Source organism: Pteropus alecto, unplaced genomic scaffold (genome assembly GCF_000325575.1).
Source record: "Pteropus alecto unplaced genomic scaffold, ASM32557v1 scaffold81, whole genome shotgun sequence".
Classification (NCBI taxonomy): domain Eukaryota; kingdom Metazoa; phylum Chordata; class Mammalia; order Chiroptera; family Pteropodidae; genus Pteropus; species Pteropus alecto.
Window position 1 is genome coordinate 10,056,734 of NW_006433378.1, and position 12,846 is coordinate 10,069,579.

Genomic DNA, 12,846 nt, shown 5'->3' on the forward strand with positions numbered 1-12,846 from the left:
CAACAGATAATCATCTTTAAAATAATCAAACTATAATCTTATTCAAAATGAAAATACTTTCTTAAATGAGGGCAAAATAAAACTTTATTCAGGAAAGAAAAGCTGTGAGAATTCATTGCAAGCAAAACGTGCACTACAGAAAATGATAAAAGCAGTTTTTTAGGCAGAAGAAAAATAATACAAAATAACTTTGATTTATACAAAAGAATGAAGAGTCCCAGAAAGATAATCATTTGAGTCAATATAGATTTTTTTCTCATTTTAAAAATACCTCAAAATATAATCAACCATTTAAAGCAAAATATTTTTAATATAATGTCGAATTCATAACACAGATTGAAATATATGGCAATAAGATGGAAGAAATGGCAGTATATATTGAAAATTTCTTACTACTTAAATGTTGCATATTTTTTGATGTTATATGTGATAACATGAAGATGCATATTGTAAACGCTTAGAGCAACCACTAAAACTAATAAAATCAATATCCCAACAACGGAGAAAACAATCATAAATAATAATGAATTAACATTTAAAAATGCAGGGAAAATGTTGAAACAATGAACAAATGGGGCAAAAAAAGGCAAATAGCAAGATGACTTAATCCCATCCATATACTTCTCCAGATATGTCCTGAATATACAAATTTCTGTATATACAATTTCCATGTTATCGAAGAGCTCTGCTATGCTGTCCCATATATTTTAGAATGTTTCTCTGAAATTACACGACACAAAATGTTTCTTTGCTCTTAATATTATCTGATGGATTTCTATAATGAAAGTTATTTGCACCAAGACCCAATAATAGACTAGCAATAGTTATTCAAAAAAGCAATACTTTTGTTATTGCATGAAGGTTGAATCCCCAATCCCAAAAGCTGCCACTGGGTGGCAGTGCTTGACTTCATCTGTAAGTGTCTGAGTATTAGATGCCATAAAAATCACCTATACATGCCTGTTTTAGCACAGACATTGTATTTCTTTCTTATTGTTCATCCAGCATACCCAGCACAGGTATATTTTGCCTCATATACCTGTGGAATGTATCTAGAGGTTCCTGGACCAAGTTACTCTTAGAAAATGCATTTATTAGGGTGGTTCTTGTATTTTAGCTAGTTTGTTTAATCAGCTTCTGCTAATAATGTACATTGACATAATCTTTGGTTTTCTCCTTTGAGAGAAATTATCCTAGTATTATTAATATAATAAATTACCCTTCTCTTAATACTTATTGAGACAAGATTGTCCCTAACACAGTGGTAACAGTATTTTAGAGGGTCCCGGTATCACTGGAGGGACCATAAACATACAGTGGAGTCCTGTCTAAGTGAAGGTAAATTATGTCTGAATTTCTAAAGTTGGAATAAAAATCTAAAGTTAGAATAAAAAAGAAAGCCAAATGTAAATATATATACAATTTTATTGAAAAATATTATAGAAGAATTAAAAATAATTGTTTTGATGGATAGAAAGTCTCACTATCTTTATACCTATGCCAATTCTATCTTTATACCTATTCCAAGTATATCTATACGTGGTCAAAAAAAATCCAATAAGAATTCTAACAATATATTTTTTTTAGATAAGCTTCATAAGCTGATTCTGAACTGTGTGGAAGAATAAAATGCCATGAAAAGTTAAGATACTTTTAAATAAGGAAAATAAAATAAAGAACCTTGTCCTAGAAGATATTAAGATTTACTATACAGCTAAAACAGTTAATTAAGTACTACTGATCCAGGGCTAGCCAAATTGATCAATTGATTAGGCTATAAAGCCAGAAACAAATTTACATTTATAATAAGTACGAACTAAATAGAGATGTTATTTCTGATGAATGAAACTGGATCCCCTCTTCATACCATACCCAAAATCAATTTCGACTTGCAAATTTAACTTGTGAATAGCAAAATTTTAAAACACTTAGAAGAAAATATAGAAAAATGCATTTCTAAAGTTAGATAATAAAGTACTATTTAAACAAAAGACACAAAATACTAACCATAAAAATAATTGATCAGTTTTATGACTTTACTATTAACAACTTCTACTCATCAAAAATCTCATTTAGAAAGAAAACAAGAAAAATAATATTGAGTGAAAATGACAAAGATTCAGAGTACTATATACACACATGTATCTGTGTATGTAGATAAATGACTGTACTACACAAATCAAATAGGAAAAATAAGCAATAGAAAAACAAGCAGAAGACTTGAATAAGCCCTTCATGAAAAAGGAATACTTAAGACCAGTAAGTATAGGAAGATAATCAAACTCATTAGTATTTAGAGAAATACAATTAAACCACAAAAGATACTATGTTACACAAATTTAACTAGTAAAAATGAGGTAGTCTACATATCCAATTATTGGAAAAGATGCAAATCAATGAGAATGCTCTTACATTGCTTTTGAAAATTTAAATTAGTATAGTTATTTAGAAAATAATGGAGCATTAAATATTCTATGAGACAGCAATTCTATTCATATACATATATATATGTATATATCTGTATATATATAAATATATGACATAGAGTCCATTTATAGCCTTCTATGCTCTCTCTCACCCCCAAAGCCCTGTGCTGCTCAGCCAAACTATTCCTTTTACCACCCAAAAGAAAAAAAAAAAGATTTAAAAAATGTAACTATTCAAATGAAATTTATATTCCCTACATAAATAACTAAAATGTTTCAGCCTCTGAAAAAAGTCTATGTGGCAAGAATGAAGGCCAAATAAAAATAGTGGTCAGTTTATAAAGGGTATAAGTGAATCATGTACTGAGATTAGATTGTATAATAAGGATTTGATTTTTGATGTGAAAAAAAATAAAAAGACGGTCTTCTTTTAATCTTTTTATTAGGTAGAGGAGTATGCATGAGCACGCAGGGATGACAGTTTGCTGTGGTGGGAGGTTTTAAGGTATTTTGATGACTGGAGCTTGTAATGTGGAAGGAGAACCTGTGAAATATAAACCGAAGACTTTGTCAGATGGGCCATTTAGCCACTGATATTTGACCTTGCTTCTTTTATAATGTTTGCATTTTAGTTATAAACTCCCTTATAAAACCAGTTTTGGCTGCATCCCACAAGTTTTGATATATATGTGGTGTTTCATTATCATTCAAATCAAAATATTTTCTAATTTTCATAGTGAATTATTTATTGACTATAAATTATTTCATAATATGTTTCTTTGTTTCAAACAGATGGGAGTTTTCTAATTATCACATTGTTATTAACTTTTAGTCTAATTCCACGGTAACCAAAGAACATTCTCTACATGGTTTCCATAATTTTAAATTAATAATAATTGCTTTATGGCCAAAAACATTTTTAAATGTTCCATGCATACTAGAAAAGATGTATATAATGACATTATTTGAAACTGTGTTTATTATGTGTAAATTAAATGAATTTTATTAATTATGTTTTCAAAATCTCTACTTATTAATTTTTGTCATTTCTTCTACCAGTTACTGAAAAAGAAATGTGTTAAAATCTTCCTCTATGGGTTTTTACCTTTTAAAAATTCCCCAATCTCCTCATGAAAACCCACAGAGAAATTTGGATAATAAAACCAAAAATCTATGGATGACATAATATGAAGCGAAATATGAGCTAAAATATGAAGTACCTACACAGACCTCCATGTATGAACAGTGGGAATAACACACCAACAACTCCAAGGCCTGTACGGCAACAGCATCTGTGCAGGAGGAAGCAGAGGGAAGCAACAGAGAAGTACTTACCATCACGTATTCACCTGAAGTCTTAGTAACAAATTTGGAAAGCAGTTGAAACTGGCAGGGTTTTGTGCATCCTGTTAGTGGGTGAGTATCAGCTATCTGCAATTAGATCTGAAGGGGCTGGAACAGTCTGTGCCCCCAATGCTGACCAATTAAAACCTCTTCCAGGACAGAGCTCCACACTGAGATGAAATTGCTGAGAATAGACTCCCAATTTGAGCAGGACAGGAGAAAAGATGATGCAGATTACATGGCGAGAACAAAATATAATATTTTACAGGAACAACAGAAGAGGGAGCTCAAGAGCCATAAAGTTAGAAAATATGCAAAATCATGCCCACCTTTCTAAAAGTTAACATAACTAATTTCATGAAAAATGAGCATCAGAAAATAACTGAACTTAATGTCACTCAGAATTAACATAAGAGCAGGCATAATAAGAAGCAGAATAACCTCTCTACAGGCAATGAAAGCATAACAGATAAATTGGCCCACAAGGAAGAGGAAACTATAACCAAATGTTTTAGAATTATCTAAAGTAATTATGACAGTGATCTACAATGTGAAGGAATTATGAAACTTGGAAATTCATTAATAACACCCAAGAAATAATTCAGAAAACAAAACGTTATTACAGAAAAGAAGACTAGACCAGAATGGACACAGGAAGAATGAAGAGTGCAGATAATATCATAAGGGAAATAGAGCCTGAAAATTAGGAAAAAGATTAAAATAAAAAGGCATTTAATGGCTACATACTACATAATTCCATTTATATGATAATCTAGAAAAAGTAAACTCACAGAGATAGAAAACAGATCAATAGCTGCCAGGAGCCAGGGGAAACGGGAGGAAATGTTTGGGGTGATGAAACTGTTCTATGCTTTCCTTGTGGAAGAATTAACATGATAGGATGCATCTGTCAAAATACATAGGATTGCACACAAAATATCATGAAATTTATAGTATGTAAGTGTAAAAAAGTGAATGTGAAGGAGATATTAGGAATAAAATTAATTTGTAAAACCAACAAATAATAAACACAAGGAAAAAACATTGAACATAAATATGATAAAATTTCCCATAGAAGAAAACTTAGAGCAAGGGAATGGAACAATTACAAAAAGCTGTAATTCAAGATGTCCCTGAAATTAAAAATGAAAGATTTGAAACTAGATGTTGATAAGATATATGAAAATACCAAGGGAGAATCAAACCAGAATGACCAACACTGAAACATAGTTTAGTAAAATTATTAGCCTGCAAAGAAGAAAATAAGAATGTTTTGTACGTAAAGGACAAAGATCAAATAACTTATAAGGGAAAGAATCAAATTGTCTTCAGATATTTTATAGTAATTTTTAGGATAAAAGGGAAATATATATATACACACATATATGTGTACATATATATTAATTTTATATCCAGTTGAAATGAATTTCAAATATATAGGCTGAAGAAAAACTACCTCAATTTCCAAGAACTCAAGATATATCATCCTCATGAATTCTTCCTTTAGAATGTTAATGTGAAACATCAAATAGCACTGAGAAAGCATAAAAAAGCCAAATACAGGAGAGACATCAACATAAAAACGGATTATTAAATACATATTTACACGTGAAACTAAGAACAAGTGAGGACTCCAAGGGAGTACAGCATGCAATGTTTACATGCTTCGAAATGTAACTATAGTACAACTGTTTTTAAAAAATAGCAATGAGTTATTTTAATATCCTCAGATATTTATTTCTAAATATCGTTAACAAATAATAGAAACCAGGGTTCCTTGAATAAATGGATTATTCCTGGACTGGGGCAGGATACATACAAGATGAGCCTGGAGCTTCTTGTAGGCCAGAAATAAGTGCTTAACAATAAAAAGGATATAGAGGTATGTCAAATGGACTCAAGAGCCAACTTGAAAGAGCTGCCAAAGACCAAAGCTGGAAAAATTTGAGTGCCAAAATCAATAACATAGTACTAGCTTATAACCCCAAATATAGAACAAATATAACATGCATCTCTAATGATACAAGAAAATAATTGAATAAATAAACAAATGGGAAAGAAGAGACAAACCTTCCTCAGAAGAATTCCAAATAATTTATGTAGATCTTGCCCTGAAGGAGGTAGAGTTTAATTCTCCCTGTTCCTTGAGTGTGGCTATCTCTATTTAATGACTTCTTTCCAAAGAATAGAGTATGGAAAGATGAAGGAAAAAGTAATGTTACAGTGGAGCCATCCAACAAAAACTACTTTGGCCAAATAAATAAGGTTAACATCATCAGTTATGAGTTATGATGATAGCATTGTATCCATGGATATGATGACATTCGCCTCTGTACCCTTCCTTCCAAAGTCTATAATCCAGACTGATTATGAGAAAACATAGGACATATCCAAACTGAGGGACATTATACAAAATATTTAACTAGTGCTCCTCAAACCTGTCAAGACCATGAAGAAACAAAAACTGAGAAACCAGCACAGACAGGAAGAGACTGAACAGACATGACAACCAAAGGTAATATGGTATCCTGGATTAGATCCAGGAATAGAAAAAGAACCTTACTAGAAAATAAAAACGGTCAAATCTAAATAAAGGCTGGGGTTTAGTTAGTAGTAATATACTAATGTGGTTTCTTAGTTTTTATAAGTGTATTACGGTTATGTAAGATGTTAATAATAGGAGAAATAGAGAGTTATACAGGGTTTCTCTGCACTAACTTTGTAATTTTCCTGAAAATATAAAAGTATTTCAAAGTAAAAGTTTACTTAAAAAATTGTAAGCAAATAGGAAGAGCACATAGAAAAAAATTTTAAACATTTCAATCACTACATTGTTGGTAGTAGTATATTATTCTGAAAATCATTTCTGTGCAATGTAGGATAAAGCAGATGAGCAATTATATAATAATTCTGTCATCTCCAGTGTACATGACAACCAGGGATGTCAGGGTGAAGAAAAGGAGACACAGATGTAAGGTGGAACTGCTGATAAATCACCCTACAGTCTCGGTTTGGATTAGAAATATCAGTGTAAACTCATGAATAGTTTTGCCCAAGAAATAATATTATTGGTGACATAGGCGTCACCTCCTATTTACAATTTCAATGGAAATGTTTCAGTCGTTCATTATTGATAATAATCTTTCCTGTTGTGTTTGGTCATCTAGCCTTTACTGTGTTAACAAATTTTCACTTGTTATTTTTCTTAGATTTATATAAATTAGGACCAGCTACTAATTTTATCATGCCTTTTTGAAATCTCTTGATTTGCTCATTTGGTTCTCTGTGAATTTTTTGATGTAATAAATTATGTGGATGTATATTCTGGTACTGAGTCACTGCATGCCTGAAAGAAAACCGGTTTGGTCAAATTGTATCATTCTTTTGCTACACTGTCAGATTGCAGTCTTTAAAAAAAAAAAACTGGGAGATATTTTTATTGTTTTTCTATCATTTGGAATGATTTCAATAACATTGTTATTAACCAGTTTTAGGAAAAAACTCATGTTACTATGATATAACTCATGCTGGCATGAATCCGTCTGTTATTGGTATCCTTTCTAATGATGCTTTTCAACTAATTTTCCAATTTTTCCATCTTTACAAATTGAGGGATGTTCATTTTTTTAACCTATATATGTCTAGATTTTTAAATATTTTGCCCTGATTGGCATGTAGCAGTCACTTGTAATTATTTTAATATTTCCTACGCCCTTTTTCATTCCCAATATTGTATTTTTTATTCTATCTATAAATCTGGAAGGGGGGGTGTCTTACTGGTCATAAAATATTATCAGCTTTTATTTATCCATCATTCTTTTTTCATAACTGGCAAGGTATAAGCCACATTTTAATCTTAGGAAAACATTCTTACAGATATTTACTTCAATGTGTATCTAAAATATTATATTACATATTTATTTTATTATGCCTTTTTATATATTATATATTTTATATGACATATATGCTATATATAATATATATCATACACACATATATATCCAAATATATATACATTCATAAAATTACTATGACACCAGTAATTTGGCTAAATATTTTCCTTTAAACTCTATGGAAACACTTTACATATTTCATGATAGATAAATGCACAAATATTCACATTAATAGAAGAAGGTAGAATGAGGAATAGTCTGAAAGGCGATGGGATATAAAATCATATATATTTGACCGTGCTGTGCACGCCACACTTTGTGACAAGTCTTATGAAAAAACTAGTAGGAAAGACTATACTGACCAATGCCTTTCGAAGTGGTGCAGTGCTCAGCACCTGGGTCTGAGGACTGCCTTATCGGGTCCAAGCTGGGGTAAAATTAGTGCGCAGAATGTGGTTTTAGGTGAAACAAAACAATCAAGCAAAAAATACAGTCATACAATTGAAAGCAAGTTTTCTCACTGAGTTTAGTTAAAATCAGAAGATACAGCACACTGAACAGTAGTTAGCGTGAATGCTTCAGATTCATAGACTCGAATATAGCAAGATGCTGCCCTCCATATAATTACCATGGTAGCCTGAAAAAGAGGCAGCTCAGTAGCTTTGCTGTGCAGTCACACAGGCCACCATTGCCACTTTGAGAACCGTTCCCAGGCCTCTGTAGGGAGCAGAAGTTGGGCAAGCTCAGAGGAGGTGGGACTCAGGCCAGGCCTGACCACCTGCCCGCAGGGGGAGCCTCCAGCAGTAGCCGATGGCGCCCCAGGAGCGTTGACTTCTGCCACTGCAAGCAAATCTAGGTTGTGAGGGTGATTTCTGGTGCAAGTGAAAGAACTTTCAGTGATGATATTGGTTTATTTCTATATTTTTTCATGCTTCTTTATATACGTTTGCATATATGTGTATATATAAATATACAAATTTTACATTTAAATTAAAATGTCGTGAACATATTTGCCTATTGCAAGGTAGACTCAGCCACCTCCTTGATTTTCGGATCTGCTCATGCTGATTTATTTCAGTGACCAGAACAAAAGTGAAGAAAGGAGAGAGGACTTCCTGCTGGGGATGATGTCAAACAAAGTTGTATCCAGATAATCTTCCTACAATAAGGTTGGTGATTGCTTCTCGTGAAGAGGCTCGGAGCGCGCTTCTCCAAACCGCCCTGTCCATAGTGTCATTAATCGATCACTAAGGCACATACTAGAAGAAATTGTTCTGGTGACTGATGTCGACAACAGACTTTTTGGAGAGAACTCTAGAGAGTCACGTGAAAAATTAAAAGTCCTAGTTCATGTGATCCAGATGGAATAACGTTCTGCATTGATCATAGCTAAATTAAAAAGGAGCTATTGCGCCTAAAAGGTAAGCGACCATCTTCATGGTGTGAGTGTACAGTGGGATGGGCGGAGCCTCCCTGAATCAAGATCAAACATGATAGAACAGTGGTGTCTTATTATTAAAGTGATTATCAAGGATCCTTGAGTGCGTGGCAGGCTACTAAATGACCGATTATGTATTCAACTGGAAGCTTGATTCTTGCTGATATCCTATTCCCCAAAGAGGAGTGGAGTGAAAGAAAGTTGACAGGTATCTAGAATTTCTTCTGTGTCATTTCCCTAGGTGTTACAAAAGTAAATTATGGAGATATCTCAACAAGACACTGTCTAAGACACAAACTGCAGTGCAAACCTTTCTCTTGGTACCTAGAGAATATTTACCCTGATTCTCAAGTTCCGCATCCCTATTTCTTTTTGAGAGAGACACGAAATATGGAAAAAAAATTAATATCAGGATAATATAACTATAAAAGAGAAAGAAAAGTATGGAACTTTTAGCCATCATGGTTATGGGATGTAATCAGGTCTTCTTTACTACTGCCAATAACGAAATTAGAACAGAATACTTTTGGTTGGATGTTCCCATACTTAATGGCTTGATGACAATGCTCAAATCCACCACATAAAAGGCAACCAACTTTGGGAGCATAGCCCAGTAAAACAAACCTGGTAGCAAGTGAACCGTCACCAGTACCTGGATAAAGTCCCGGAACAGAAGAGCCAGGTGCCTGGTGCTAGACACTGCAATGGAAGCCTGTCCAGCAGCGGCTCCTTTGAAATGTCCCTCTTCCAGAAATGTTTTGAAAGCAAATTAACTAAATAAATAAATGAAGGTAGGCTAGGCTACTTTAGCATACATTTCTGTCACAGTTTCAAGTTGCCAAAGAAAAAAAGTGCTTGCCTGGTCAGAAGGATGTGAGGTTTTTCAAGAATTAAAACTTAAACTCTTCCATCTTTTCTCTAGCTGTGTGCTAACCTTCCTACCCAAGGATGTGAAACTATATGCTAGTGAGACTGCACACTAATGCTCACAAGATCGAAAGAGTTATTCATCAAGAATCACTGTGAAGAATGTTGACAGTGAGACAATTAACAAATGTCTTTTTGGGAGAGCTGTACCTTTTATGGTTTGCTTGCACATCAGTTATTTCTGCTGAACGTGCTGTTAAAATGAAAAGATTTCCGAGAGGTTTTTTTTTCCCTCCTGATTAGAACTGGTAGCCAGTGTCCTAAATGATGAAAAAGAACAGGAACCCAAATCAGTATCACGAAAAATACATTTTTACAACTTAAAAAATATTTTAAAAGAGTTTAAAAAACATTCAGTCAGAACTATAAAAATATCATTTGTCATAGTATCAAATTTCTATATAGAATTTATAAACCTCAATGGGAAAAAAGTGATTCCAATGCCATTCATATTGTTTTCATTTGTGATAATTGCAGATGCTTTTTTAATCTTTTGGGTACTGAAATTGAGCTGAAGAAAAATAGCTCTTTATACATAGTTAATTTCTTTCTACATTGAAAAAAAAAGTATGTGGTTTATGGACTGCCTTCTGAAAAAAAGATAGGTTTGCCGTAATGTCTGGTCTCAAATGAACAAGTTAGATATCAGCTGCTCTTAGGTCAACTGGCTTATAGATTTTCACTCCACCCACCCCACCCACACGTATATACACACATTTCTTGATACGTCTTTAACTTCTTAACTCGATTCATCTGATTTTGCTTAATTCCCAGGATTCATACTAATGTACTACACTCATTTTCAGAACAAGGAATATTCAGTTTTAGTTTACGATTCCACTCAACAATGGCTTGGAAAAGTGATTTATTATTTTGGTATTTCTAGATGATCTATTTGCAGATGTTTTAAAAAAAAACTTTTTTACTTCATACTCAGATAGGCTCCATTGTTGAGCACATATTTAGATTAGATTGAAATACAATTAATTATAAGGTTGATCTGTTGCCTTTCCAAAAACAAAATTTGACTAAAAATATGAAAAAAAAAAAAAAAAGCCTTCCAAAAGGTATCTAAATCCCAATTCCTATGAATGTTATCTTATATGGGGATAAAAAAGGGAGTTTCATCACCCTTAAAAATCTCTACCTTCTCTCCCCAAATTCCTGACAACCGATGATATTCTTCATGTCTCCATAGTTTTGCCTTTTCCAGAAGGTCATATAGTTGGTTTCATACAGTATGTATCCAAACAAGCTGTGTTCACTTTGGAATATGACTTAAAACTGATCTATGTGTTTTCATGGTTGAATAGCTCATGTATTTTTATCTGTGAATAATATATTCCATTGTATGGATACGCCACTGTTTTTTCATTCATTCACCTCTTGAAAAACGTCTTGATTGCTTCCAGTTTTGACATAAGCTTCCACTCAACTGAGACATACCCGGAAGTGCAATTGCTGGCTCACGTGGCTTTTGGATGTTGAACCAACCTAGTCTACGGCCATGCTCCCTTGAACAAGCCCAATCCCGTCTGATCTCAAAAGCTAAGCAGGGTCGGACCTGGTTAGTACTTGGATGGGAGACCACCTTGGAAGACCAGGTGCTGTAGGGATTGTAAGCTGACAAGGTCCTTGAAGTCTATGAGGTCAACAAAGGGTTGCCAACCCTAAAAAATATAAACAAAAAATGAACAAACAAACAAATAAATAAATAAAAGAATGTTGAACCTGCCTTACATACCTGGAATAGATCTCATTTGGTCATGGCGCATAACTATTTTTATACATGGTTGGGTTTAATTTGCCAATATTTTTTGAGGACTTTTGCATCTATGTTGATAGAACATAATTGGTCTATAATTTCCCTTCCTGTATTGTTTTTATTGTGTTTTCTTATGACAGTAATACTGGCCTCATAGTATGAGTAAGGAAGTGTTTCTTCTACTTCTGTTTTTTTTTTATAAGAGATTGTAAAGATTTGATATTATTTTTTATTAAATATTTGGTAGAATTCACAAAGAAATCATTCTGAGCTCGGTGCTTTTTTTCAGCAGTTTATTAATTTTTGATTCTGTGTCAAATAGATATAGGCACACTCAAGTTACCTTTTCCCACAGTTTAAGTTTTGGTAGATTGTGTCTATCAAGGAATTGGTCCATTTCATTTAAGTCATTGAATTCGTGAATATAGAGCTCTCCATAGTATTCCTTTATTATCCTTTTACCGTCCATGGGATCAGTAGTGACAACCCCTCTTTCATTACTGGTATTAGTAATTTGTACCTTCTCTCTATTTTTTCTTGATTAGCCTGCCGAGATGTTGATTTTATTGATCTTTTCAAAGAGCCAGCATTTGGTTCTGTTGATTTTTAAAATGATTTTTCTGCTTTCAATTATGTGAATTTTTGCTCTCATTTTTGTTATTTATTTATTTTTCGCTTGTTTTAGTCTTATGTTGCTCTTCTTTATCTTCTAGGTTCCTAAGATGAAAGCTTATATAATTGATTTTAGATGTCTCTTTTTTATACAATATCTGGATTCAATGCTATCAGTTTTTCTGTAAGTATGTACTGCTTTTGCTACATCCCATAAGTTTTGATGATGTATTTTTATTATTCTTTCAAAATCGTTTTAATTTCACTTGAGACTTCTTCTTTGACCCATATGTCATTTATAAACGTGTTACTTAATCTCCAAATATTTGGGATTTTCCAACTATCATCCTGTTATGGATTTCTAGGATAGCTCCATTGTGATCTGAGAGCATGTTTTGTATGATACTTATTCTTTTCAATTTGTTCAGGTGTATTTTGTGG

At 32.9% G+C, this 12,846-nt stretch overlaps 2 pseudogenes; both read left to right on the top strand.

Moving 5' to 3' along the window:
- The first annotated feature begins 8,797 nt into the window (after positions 1 to 8,797).
- On the top strand, positions 8,798 to 9,863 carry LOC102892165 (annotated as a pseudogene).
- Positions 9,864 to 11,525: 1,662 nt separating this feature from the next.
- On the top strand, positions 11,526 to 11,644 carry LOC112476853 (annotated as a pseudogene).
- Positions 11,645 to 12,846: the final 1,202 nt, after the last annotated feature.